At 39.1% G+C, this 12,078-nt stretch overlaps 1 protein-coding gene across 8 annotated transcripts in view; it reads right to left on the bottom strand.

Annotated features, from left to right (window-relative positions):
- PARD3 (par-3 family cell polarity regulator) overlaps positions 1 to 12,078 on the bottom strand; it is an 823,714-nt gene that overhangs the window by 690,760 nt on the left and 120,876 nt on the right. The gene's annotated exons all lie outside the window — the stretch shown is intronic.

Below are 12,078 nucleotides of genomic sequence, written 5' to 3'. Positions count from 1 at the left end.
TCACATGCTGATATACTGCTATACAGAAACTGCAGAAACCAGCAAAATGCTCTGCATCAGAAATATTGATTTCTCTTAAGTATTGTCCACCTCTCAATCCAACCCACATAAATATTCTAATAATTAGTAAGCAACACATAGTGTATGTCTGAAAAACTAATGTCATAGCACACCTGAATAAAAGGAGGCAGCACACCCTGGTTTCTCAAAATACTCCCTACTAACAGGCCTGAATACACTGACACTGAATAATGTGGACAAGACCGTAAGTGAGCAAAGCAAGTTCAGAACAATGTGTGTGGTTTGAGCCTATTTTGCTAAGGGCAAAATTACATACACTTATATGTGTGTATATAAAAACGTCCAAAAGAAGCCATGGCTGGCGTGGCTCAGTTGGTTCGTGTGCTGTCCCATACGCTGATTCTCGGTCAGGACACGTGCCTAGGTTGCAGGTTCAATCCCCAGTCGGGGCACATATGGAACCGATCAATGTTTCTCTTTCACATCAATGTTTCTCTCTCTCTCTCTTTCTCTTTCTCCCTCCCTCCCTTCCTCTCTCCCTAAAATCAATAAAAATATACTTGGGTGAAGATTTTTTTAAAAATCCACGGAAATACCAAAACTTGCAGTGGTTATCTCTGAAAAGTGGGGTTAAAAGTAAAGGACTTCATTTTTAATTTTATACACTTCTACACAGGGTGTGTATATATATATGTGTGTGTGTGTGTGTGTGTGTGTGTATATATATGTATGTTTCTATTTCTCTCTCCCTCTCCCTTCCTGTCTAAAATCAATAAAGAAAAAAAAATTCTTTTTAAATAAATAAAGATTTCTTATCACAGATTCTTCTCTCATAATTCCATGCCAATCAGGTTTCCTCTCCATCACACTCTCACATGCATACATACATATATAAACACACTATAACAAAAAACGTGTTTTTAAATTATTTGAGGAAAAAACATAGTTCTTTGGGGTTTTTTGGTTTTTGTAATCCTCACCCAAGGATATGTTTATTGGTTAAAGAGAGAGGTAATGGTGGAGTAGACATCAATGTGAAAGAGAAACATCAATTGGTTGTCTCCCTACGCACTCCATCCAGGGATCGAACCCACAACCTAGGTATGTGTCCTGACCAGGAATCAAACCCATAACTTTTTTGGTGTATGGGATGACACTGCAATCAACTGAGCCACCTGGCCAGGGCACAGCTGTTTCTTTTAAAACTTCCACAATCATTCTCATTTGTATACTCAAAAATACACTAAATTGTTATCTTTTGCCTTTAGCTATTATATTATCAAAAACACTGAATTTATATAAAGAGTTCAATTCAAGTTAACAGTTGCTTTTTCCAATTTAAAGTGATGTTAAGTACAGTTCTTTCTTAAAGGAAAGGCTGGGAGGGAGGAGAAAAAAGATTAATCATAGTCATACACATTCCTGGACCCCGCTCCATATCTACTCACTCAGACTGACCTTCCAGTGTTGAGGCCAGAAAATTCATAGCCTTAAGAAGCCCTCCAAGAGAATCTCTAACAAAACCATGCCTAAGAGTTATTAAAATGGAACACTTCAAAAAAAAAGTATAATTCCCAATCTTTGTCATTTTTTAACTAGCACAGACCATAATTCTAAAAGTTACTAAACATAAAAACCACCATGCAAATAACCTATAGTTATGCTGCTCCCTGATTTATCTGGACTTCTTTAAAAGGAGCTTCAGTGCCCTGGCCGGTTTGGCTCAGCGGTTAGAGCGTCGGCCTGTGGTCCAGAGAGACCCGGGTTCGGTTCCCGCTAAGGGCTTGTACCTCGGTTGCAGTTTGTCCCCGGCCCTAGTTGGTCGTGCGGGTGGCAGCCACTCGATGTGTCCCTTTCACGTCGATGTATTTCTCTCTCTCTCTCTTCCTCTCTCCCTCCCACTCTACCTGAACAGAAAATGGAAAAAATGTCCTCGGGTGAGGATAAAAAAAAAAGGAGCTTCAAGTGTCCATCCAAAACCCAGAGAGTAAGTTTATAAAACACACACACACACAGCACACCACATGCCACACATGCACACACATACGTTGGCATCCACTTCACTCACAAATGTGCATCAAGAACACCAACAGCTTCCACGTTGCTTAAGGAAATGGTCCGTACACAAGACTCATCTTCCTGATCTATTCCAGAATTGGATACAACTGACTACTCCCTCCTCCTTGAAATACTCTATAAACTTGGCTTATAATTCTTCAACTACCTGGTCAAGGATTGTCTAATATGGGGATTCAGTTGTTGAAGGGACCTGAAATCACTGAACAGCTATGCCAAGTGCCACGACAACACCATGTCAAAGCATATTATCAGGGTGGCATTTATTAAATGTCACTCCATAATACGTGCTGAATGGAAAAAAATGACTATTTGGAGAGAAGGAACCAAGAGGGAAATCATCAGTAATCCCAACTGAACATATCACAGACAGAAAAGTCAGAGCTGAACAGGCCACAGAAAAATGACCTCCTCCCATAAGACTTGGAACAAAAGTCTCTCAGATTTTAATTGGCAACTTTCATTAACACAATTTTCTCTGATAGACAGAGGACTTGCTATATTTTCAAAGAACCAGTCAAGTGCCCATCAGTGAAAACTGTTTTCTATACAAATTACAGCATACTTGTTGATTCCACTTTGTGGTTTATACTAAAAAGTTTGAAATAATAATAGCATAGTCATTGCTATCTTGGCTATAGAAACTTAGGAAGTGTTACTGAACAAAAAAAATGTAAAATCACTTTTAAAAATATCAAAAATACTAATTCTACAATCAGTATATTTGTCATTGGGTTAAAAAGTAAGCATGACACAACACTCAATAAAAAAAGAATGTTTCTCACTTAGGATGTACACATTTAAAATAACCTAAGATTTGAACATTAACAATAATTTTACATTGTGATGAGCAAAAATCCGTCACACATAAGCAAAAAACAAGGAAAAAAGTTTATCAAGTGGCTGGCCAGAAGTCTACCAAGAAGCAAATCTCCCTGCCAGGCAAGGTTCTCCAAAGATAGGAGGTAGCCTGGAGAGGAAATCTGAAGACAAAACCACCCAAGAACAACACTGTGCTCACTCAAATAAAGAACAGGAGCTATGAAAGGGTGGAGGGAAGATTTTTAAGACCTGCTGAGAAGGAAAGCATAGGTGATTTGATAAGCTACAAGTTGGAAGGAATGCTGATGCCCACTCTATTGTGGGTCACAACAAAAGAAAACAGTACAGGAAAACCCCTAATGAAATATAACTCCTAGCCCACCTTCAAGAAATCTCTCATACTCCATACAGAGAATCCTCGCATTATGCAGCAAGATAATGAGCTTTCATGAATTGTGACCGGGTTAATACAAAGGCTCTGCATTGCCCAAACAAATTTCAAAAAAAGTACCTGCAATTAGAAACAGTGCCCTACCCTTACATTACCATGGCATACAGCAATGGTCTATATTCTGACAAATTTTTAAGTGAAAATATATGTGTAAATGTAAGACCAGAAAAGAGACCTGAAAATTCATGTCAATCAAAAAACTGAGTATTCATTATATGCAAAGGACTGACTGAGGTAAAACAGCAATCATCAGATAAGACATAAACAAAGAGTTTTAAAAAGGTAGACCAAGTAATAAGAAAAATAGGCATAAAAATGCTATGTCGGTTCAGAAAAGGGAAAGATTATTTTCACTTGGAAAGATACAGGAAAGTTTTCTGATGAGGTTTTAGCAGAATGAGATTCTAACAGCTAAACAAACTGAGTAGATGTAGCAAACATCAGAACACAGAAAACAGTAGACCCCACCCAAAAAAAGACTTTCAGAAAATAAAAAACAAGTCACCCCAATGAAGGGATAAGGAATCAGAATGAGCTTGACCTTCTCAAGAGTAACACCAAAATCTAGATTATAATGGAACACTGACTTCGAAATTCCTAAGAGACACTGTCCATAACTTAGCACTGTATATCTTGCCCAACAACTGTTAGTAAAGTGTGAATGAAGTTAGAAAAAACACATTTTTCGAAATGCAATGTCTCCAAAAAATTACCCTCTGTGCCTTTCTCAGGTTGATACTTGAAATGTGCTCTAACAAAACAAGAAAATAAACCATGAATGGGGATGCGTGCATATGACAATAAGGATATAACACAGAAGAGAACTCTCAAAACTCCCAGGACATCTACTGTGCACCAGGTGTGGATGATAACCAGTCCATACTGGAGCAGGCCGAAAACTTCAATTGAGATGTCTTCCAGATGAAGGCAAGAGAGCGTTTAATGTAACTGAACATACTAAGTTGCTATTTTAACAACTGACAGAGCTGTGTTGGACTTAGTTATGTAGAACATATGGGGCAGTAAAATAGTTATATCTTCCATATTACTCAAAAGATGACATGAAACTAAACTTTTAAAAAGGAACACAGAAAATGTAGGTAAATATCAAAAGAATCAGCACAAGAGTTGGTGCACATACATAATGGTAAGAAATAGTAACACTGAAGAGGATGCCCTGGCCGGCTTGGCTCAGTGGTTAGAACGTCAGACTGCGGACCAGAGAGTCCTGGCTGGGGTCATGTGAGTGGCAACAAGTCGATGTGTCTCTCTCACGTTGGAAAAAAAAAATTCTCTCTCTCTCTCCTCCCACTCTATCTGAAGATAAATGCAAAAAAAAAGACAAGAGGAATGGTCTGAAAATTCCTTAAAATCATAGGTATACCACATAGTTTAAATTTTAGCATCTGTTCAATCCTATTAACCAGAGGATAACTATGTTGCCAAGACAAATGAAGTCATTGTTAATGACATAAAAAAAAAGGAAACATTTCATTTTTAAAGTCAATAGAAGAGCACAATCAACAGAAATTATACCTCATTTTAGATTCTCTTATAACTCTCCAATTTACTTAAACCAAAAACAAAACATTTTTTAAATGTTCTAAAGCTTTTTTGTTTTGTTTTTTTTAATCCTCACCCAAGGACATTTTTGCATTTATCTTCAGATAGAGCGGGAGGGAGAGAGGGAGGAAGACAGAGAGAAACATCAATGTGAGAGAGACAGGTCGCCACCCACGCAACCCCAACTGGCACCGGGGACAAACTGCAACCAAGTTACATGCCCCTGGTGGGAACTGAAACTGGAAACTGGGACTCGCCGGTCCGTAGGCTGACACTTCTTTTATTTATTTATTTATTTATTTATTTTTTCATCCTCACCCGAGGACATTTTTCTATTTTTTGTTCAGATAGAGCGGGAGGGAGAGAGAGGAAGAGAGAGAGAGAGAGAGAGAAACATCGACGTGAAGGGACACATCGAGTGGCTGCCACCCGCACGACCAACCAGGGCCGGGGACAAACCACAACCGAGGCACGTGCCCTTAGCGGGAACCGAACCCGGGTCTCTCTGTACCGCAGGCTGACGCTCCAACCCCTGAGCCAAACCGGCCAGGGCCTAAACCTTTTTTTTAATAAATAATTGGTATTTCAAGATAAACGTAATATGTGTAATTTTAACTTTATGTACTTTAATCAATTTCATTTTCAAATATGCCTATCTTTTAGTCGATTTTGTTGCAGCCACACTGTTGGATGTTAAACAGATTGATGGTGGTGCACTTCTGAATAAAGGCAGAATACACAGATGGTCAGTAATTGAGGCTAATGTTTAACAATAAAATAACAACCTCTATCACCATGAAGAAGCGACTACTATTTAGTCACTGTAAGTGCACCCTTCTGCCCCCCCACTTTTCCACCCCAAACCACACTTAAAACCAATACCAATACTTCACCACCACAACAGAACACAAGAGTAAACCACAAACCTGCTTCCTCCCTTGAAGAGAGGATGGATTCATTCAACCTGTCAATCAAAAACGAAAGATGCAGCATGACACCGAAGCTAAATTCCAACCTCAATGAAATAACTTTCTGGCATCTTGTTTTATTGTAACTAGCATGAAAGCTCTTGTAGAATCACACACTAGCCTAACAGTGTGGGAAGTCAGCCCATTATTGACCTCTACCTCTGCATTAACTTTTATAACAACGTAGAGATCATTTGGCTCATGGATGCTCCCCAATTCCTGAACCACTCTACATAAATGGATGGGGCTAGCCTCAAGTCACAGAACTGGCTTGGGACAGAGCCAAGGCAAAAATAAGAATACCCACCAGTTATATTTGTATTATGATTTACAATTTTAAAAAGGCATTCACATGTACTGTCTAATGTGGTAAGAGGATTTATATAATCACTATTTTCTGATGAGATAACAGACTCAGAGAGAATAAGTTGCTAACAAGGGGTCACAGTCAATAAATGCTATCATCTATGATTTCAACTTAGGTCTACAGAATCATTTCCTGCCCAGTCTCAGACCCATATGGATGATTTTACAGTAGCGTCAGAGTTGCTTGTCCTCTCACTATAGCCCCTCTTCCCAATCTCTTTATATGTTGTATAATAGGGGGTACATAAAATATTTATTTATTTATTTTATGAATTTATTTTTGTTACAGATGTTTCTCCTTTTTTTCCCAAAATATTTATTTTAATTAAAAAGATGTTGACTTGGCAGGTGAGGGTGTTGAGGAAGATGATGGCCAAATAGGCAGATGTTTCTTGAACCTCCCCAGGGCCAGACTGGAAATAAAACTAAATTGGGGAACATTCACCCAGAATTGCCATCTGAGGTCCAGCTGAGGAGGAGCTTTATAACAAAGAAGGACAAAAACACCTGAAGACTGGTAGGAAGTGCAAGATCACAAGAGGGACTGGCCCAGTTTCCACAAAGGCCAAGAGAAAGGAAGAATCTCTTGGCTTGGGGTGGGGGGGAGGGGGTGTTGTTTCCCTGAGAGGTTTGAGGCCCAATCCCAGGCTAGGCTCCCAAGTCCAGAGCCCCAGACCTGAAAACAACAGCCCGTGTGACATCCAGCCAGAAAAGATGGCAGGGCTTCTGGCCACTGACAAGAGCCAGTCAGAGATAGAGCCATAGCTTTTTTGGTTTTGGTTTTGGTTTTTGTTGTTGTTGTTGTTGTTTAAAAACCCAGAGCACAGGATTTGCATTTGCAGTTACTTACTCAAGGCTTCAGTGGAGGGAGGGTGGTGCAGGACAGGAGGTGCCCAAGGAGAAGCTGAGGTGGGAAGCATTGGGAGAGATGTGGAAAAGTGGCGAGTGGTGAGTGGCCTGGTGACCTGAATTTAGCCGTACCTCCCCCAAACAGCAGCAGTTATTTTTCCTGAGAGGTGCTGGCTGCTCCCAGAAGCCAGAACTCAGGAAAAGGAAAATACCCTGCCCTAGAGGATACTGCTCAGGCCACCTTCAGAAACTCTGCCTTCCACACCCTGCATCTCTACCCTTGCAGAGAAGACCAAGCCTACCAGATTGAACAATCTCAGGGAGCATCAGTGGTGGCTTGAGGGATACAAGGATCTCTGCCCAACAGAGGGGCAGGGAAATATTCTGGGTCGCTTTCAAAGGAGTAGCTCTGAAACAGGAAAACACACTTACTACATTCCCTGAAATCTGAATGGCACCTCCCTCACAGCAGACCCAGAAGTCTTATACTCCAGATTCCTTCTAAAATGCTTTCAGAAACAGACAATTCAGTGATTAGACAGCTGGCCAGCTGGCAAAGGCAGATGGAGGTGGAGCCTAGGGAACATGGGGAAGTTTGCTCACCAGTCCCTGGGCTCCCTGCTGCTAACAAAACCACCTTAGAGTGCAGCTGGGCCCCTCCCATGTAAAGCCAAGTTTAGAGGAGACAGACACAAACTGTGGAGAGCTTGAGGCTTCAAACAGGTTGCTAAGAACCAAATAAGGAACATTTCTGATATTGCTAGCACCTAAGTACCTCCCAGGAAGCCCAGATTGGCAGACAAACCAGTCAGCATCAGTCACCAGAAGAGCAAGATCCAAAGAGAGTTCCCAGAAGGCACTAAACTCTGCTGAAACAAATGCCACTTTTTTTTTGCATTAGCTTCTTTATCTTTCTTCATTATTGATTTGTTATTATTTTAATATCTCTTTTCTTTCATATCTCTAACTTTTCTCTTTCCTTTCCTTAATCTATTTTTTTAATTCTTTCCACTGCTTAATCTTCTACTTTGCCTTTCTGCTTTCTCCTCTATTTTCCTTTTCATAATTTTCTCTTCCTACTGTCTTTTATAATGCTTTCCTTTGCCTGTTAAGTGCTCTTATTTTATTTCTTTCACTTCTACCCTTTCATACTATTTCTTTCTCTTCTCCTTTTTTTATTTTCTTCTATTATTTTGTTCTCTTTTCTCTTTCCTAATTCTCTCTTCTTTTGTGGTTACAATTTTTGCTGTTGTAGGGGCGTCTCTTGTATATTTTTGTAGGCTTTCTTTTGTTTTCTTGCGGTTTTTTTTTGTTCTGTCAGCACATGTTTAGGGCTGAGTCTCACAATCAGCCAGCATGAGAAGATATTCCATCCATAAATGACATAACAACATTCAAGACCCAATCACAAACTTATATGCATGTATGCATAACTGATGAACATAGACAAAAAAGCTGGGGATGGGGGGGGGATGGGAGGAGGGTGTCAATGGAAGAAAAAGGAGAAATATCTGTAACAAAAATAAATAAAAATAAAAAATAAATAAAATCCAAATCAAATGAAAATATAAAAGACCCAATTACAACTGAAAAACCCATATAACACAATAGGGTCATTCCTAAAGCAACCAGCTCAGGAGATCCAAGAGACCGTACCAGTGGGTCCCAAAAAACACTTACTACATAAGACCACCCCACAAATAATGTGAGATAGCAATTTGATCTAATACATAGAAACAAATGCAATGGGACAGCAAAACTAGGGGGACAAAGAAACAACCTCCAAATAAAAGAAAAGGAGGAAACTCCATAAAAAGAGCTAAACAAAATGGAAGCAAGCAGTTTACCAGATACAGAGTTCAAAGTAATGACTATAAAGATGCTTAAGCAACTTGGTGAGAATTTCAAGGTACTCAGTGAGAACTACAACAGCATAAAACAAGAATAGAAACCATAAATAAGAATTACTTGGAAATGAATAATAACAAATCTGACATCAACAATACACTGGAAGGAATCAAATTAGATTAAATGAGGCAGAGGACTGAATCAATGATTTGGAGGACAAGGTAGTAAAAAAGAGCCAATTAGAGCCCTGGCTGGTTTGGGTCAGCGGTAGAGCGTTAGCCGGCAAATCAAAGAGTCCCAGGAGCAATTTCGGCCAAGGGGACAAACCTCGGTTGTGGTTTGTCCCCAGCTCTGGTCGGGTTGTTTGGGAGGCAACCAGTCAATGTCTCTCTCTCTCACACATCTCTCTCTCTCTCTCTCTCTCTCTCTCTCCTTCCCACTGTACCTGATAATAAACAGAAAAAGTATCCTCAGTGAGAATTTAAAAAATAAATAAAAATATAAAAAGAAGAGCCCTGGCCAGCATGGCTCAGTGGTTAGAGTGTCAGCCCATGCACTGGAGGGTCACAGGTTTGATTCCCAGTCAAGGGCATGTACTTGGGTTGCAGGTTCGATCCCTGGGCAGGGTTTGGTGCATGCGGGATACAACTATTCAATGTCTCTCTCTCAGTCCTTCTCCTCCCCACTCCTTTCTGCTCTATCTAAAAATAAATGGAAAAAATATTCTCAGCTGAGAATTAATAAAAAAAACAAAAGAAGAAGAAAAAGAAATCAAGAGAGAAAAAACACAGTTATAAAGAAAAAAATGACAGTAAATAAGTACATATCAATACAACCTTAAACGCAAATGGACTAAATAAATGTTCCAATCAAAAGACATAGATTAGCTCAATGCATAAGAAAACACTATCCATATATATATATACTACCTAAAATACACCAGCTTCAAGCCCTGGCTGGTTTGGCTCAGCGGTTAGAACATTGGCCTAACATCTGGCCTGCAGACCGAAGAGTCGCGGGTTCAATTCTGGTCAAGGGCACATACCTCGGTTGTGGTTCGGTCCCCCGGCCGTGGTTGGGGTCATGCGGGAGGCAACCAATAGATATGTCTCTCTCACATCAATGTTTCTCTTTCTTTCTCTCTCTCTCTCTCTCCCCACCCCCCCAACTCTATCTGAAGATAAATAAAAAAATATCCTTGGGTGAGGATTTAAATAAACAAATAAAAGACACCAGCCTCAGAACAAAAGACCTCACACAGACTAAAGTGAAGGGATGAAAAAGAAATATTCCATGCAAACGATTATCAAAAAAATGGCTGGGGCAGCAATACTCATACCTGACAAAATAAACTTCAAAATAAAGGCCATAGCAAGAGACAAAGAATGTCACTACATAATACTAAAAAGATCACTCCAACAAGAAGTCATAACCCTTGTTAACATATACGCACCCAATACAGGAGCACCTAAATATATAAAAAAAAAAAAAAAACTCATGATGTACTTTAAGTAAGAGATCGATAGTAGTACTGTCATAGTAAGGGACTTGAACATACCACTGGCATAACTGGATAGATCTTCCAGACAAAAAATCAACAAGGAAACAGTGGCCTTAAATGATACACTAGATCAGCTGGATCTAATTGATAATTTACTAAATATTCCATAAAAAAGAGGCAGAATATACATTCTGTGCAAACATATTATTTCCAAAGACAGCCTATATGTTAGGACAAAAAATACGCCATGACAAATTCAAGAAAACTGAAATCATGAAAAGCATCCTCTTGGATCACAATGGCATGCAACTGGAAATCAACTACAATAAAAAACTTCAAAATATTCAAACACATGGAGACTGAACAGCTTGATATTAAACAATGGATGAATTGCCAATACAATCAAGGTAAAAATCAAAAACTTCCAGGAAACAAATGAAAATGAATAACAACAACCCAAAATCTATGAGACACAGTGAAAGCCATTCAAAGAGGGAAGTTCATAGCATTACAAGCCTACCTCAAAAAAAAAAAAAAAAAAAAGGGAAGAATCTCTAATAAACTATCTAAACCTGCAACTAAAACAATTAGAAAGAGAACAACAAGAAGAGTCCAGAGCAAGTAAAAGGAAGAAAATAATAAAGATCAGAGTGACATAGAGACATAGTGAAATAAAAAAGATCAATGAAACCAACAGCTGGTTCTTTGAAAAAATAAGATTGATGAACCTTTTGCCAAACTCATCAAGTAAAAAAGAGAGAGTACCTAAATAAATAAAATCTCGAACGAAAAAGGTGAAGTAACAACTGACATCTCAGAAATACAAAGGATTATAACAAAATACATAAACATCTACCTTCCAACAAACTAGACAATCTTGATGTAATGGACAAATTCCTAGAAACATACAATCTGCTAAAACTCAATCAGGAAGAATCAGAACACCTGAACAGGCCAATAAAAACTGATGAAATGAAAGCAGTAATAAAATAAAATAAAACTCCAGCAAACAAAAGCCCTGGACCAGATGGATTCACAGCCGAGTTTTACCAATTCAAAGAAGAATTAACATCAATCCTCCTCAAACTAGTCCAAACAATTCAAGAGGACAAAAAAACATCCAAACTCTTTTTATGAGGCCAGCATAATCCAAATTTCAAAACCATAAAAAGACACTACAAATAAAGAAAATTATGGGTGAATAATCCTGATGAACACAAACACTAAAAAATCTTCAACCAAATATTAACAAATGGGATCCAGCAATACATTAAAAAATAATCATACTTTGCCCTGGCCAGTTTTGCTCAGTGGTTAGAGCGTCAGCCTGTGGTACAGAGAGACCTGGGTTCAGTTCCCAATAAGGGCATGTTCCCCGGTTACAGTTTGTCCCCAGCCCTGTTTGGGTCATGCGGGAGGCAGCCACTTAATGTGTCTCTGTCACAATGATGTTTCTCTTTCTCTCTCTCTCCCATTCTATCTGACACACACACAAAAAAAAACTGGAAAAATGTCTTCAGGTGAGTATAAAAACGAAAAAAATCATACTCCATGATCAAGTGGGATTTATTCCGGGGATGCAAGGATGGTAACTATTTTCAAAATGTGATACA

The sequence above is a fragment of the Molossus molossus genome, unplaced genomic scaffold (genome assembly GCF_014108415.1).
Source record: "Molossus molossus isolate mMolMol1 unplaced genomic scaffold, mMolMol1.p scaffold_m16_p_1, whole genome shotgun sequence".
Lineage (NCBI taxonomy): Eukaryota > Metazoa > Chordata > Mammalia > Chiroptera > Molossidae > Molossus > Molossus molossus.
Note: the sequence above shows the minus strand (reverse complement) of the source record. Positions and strands in the feature narration are given on the sequence as shown.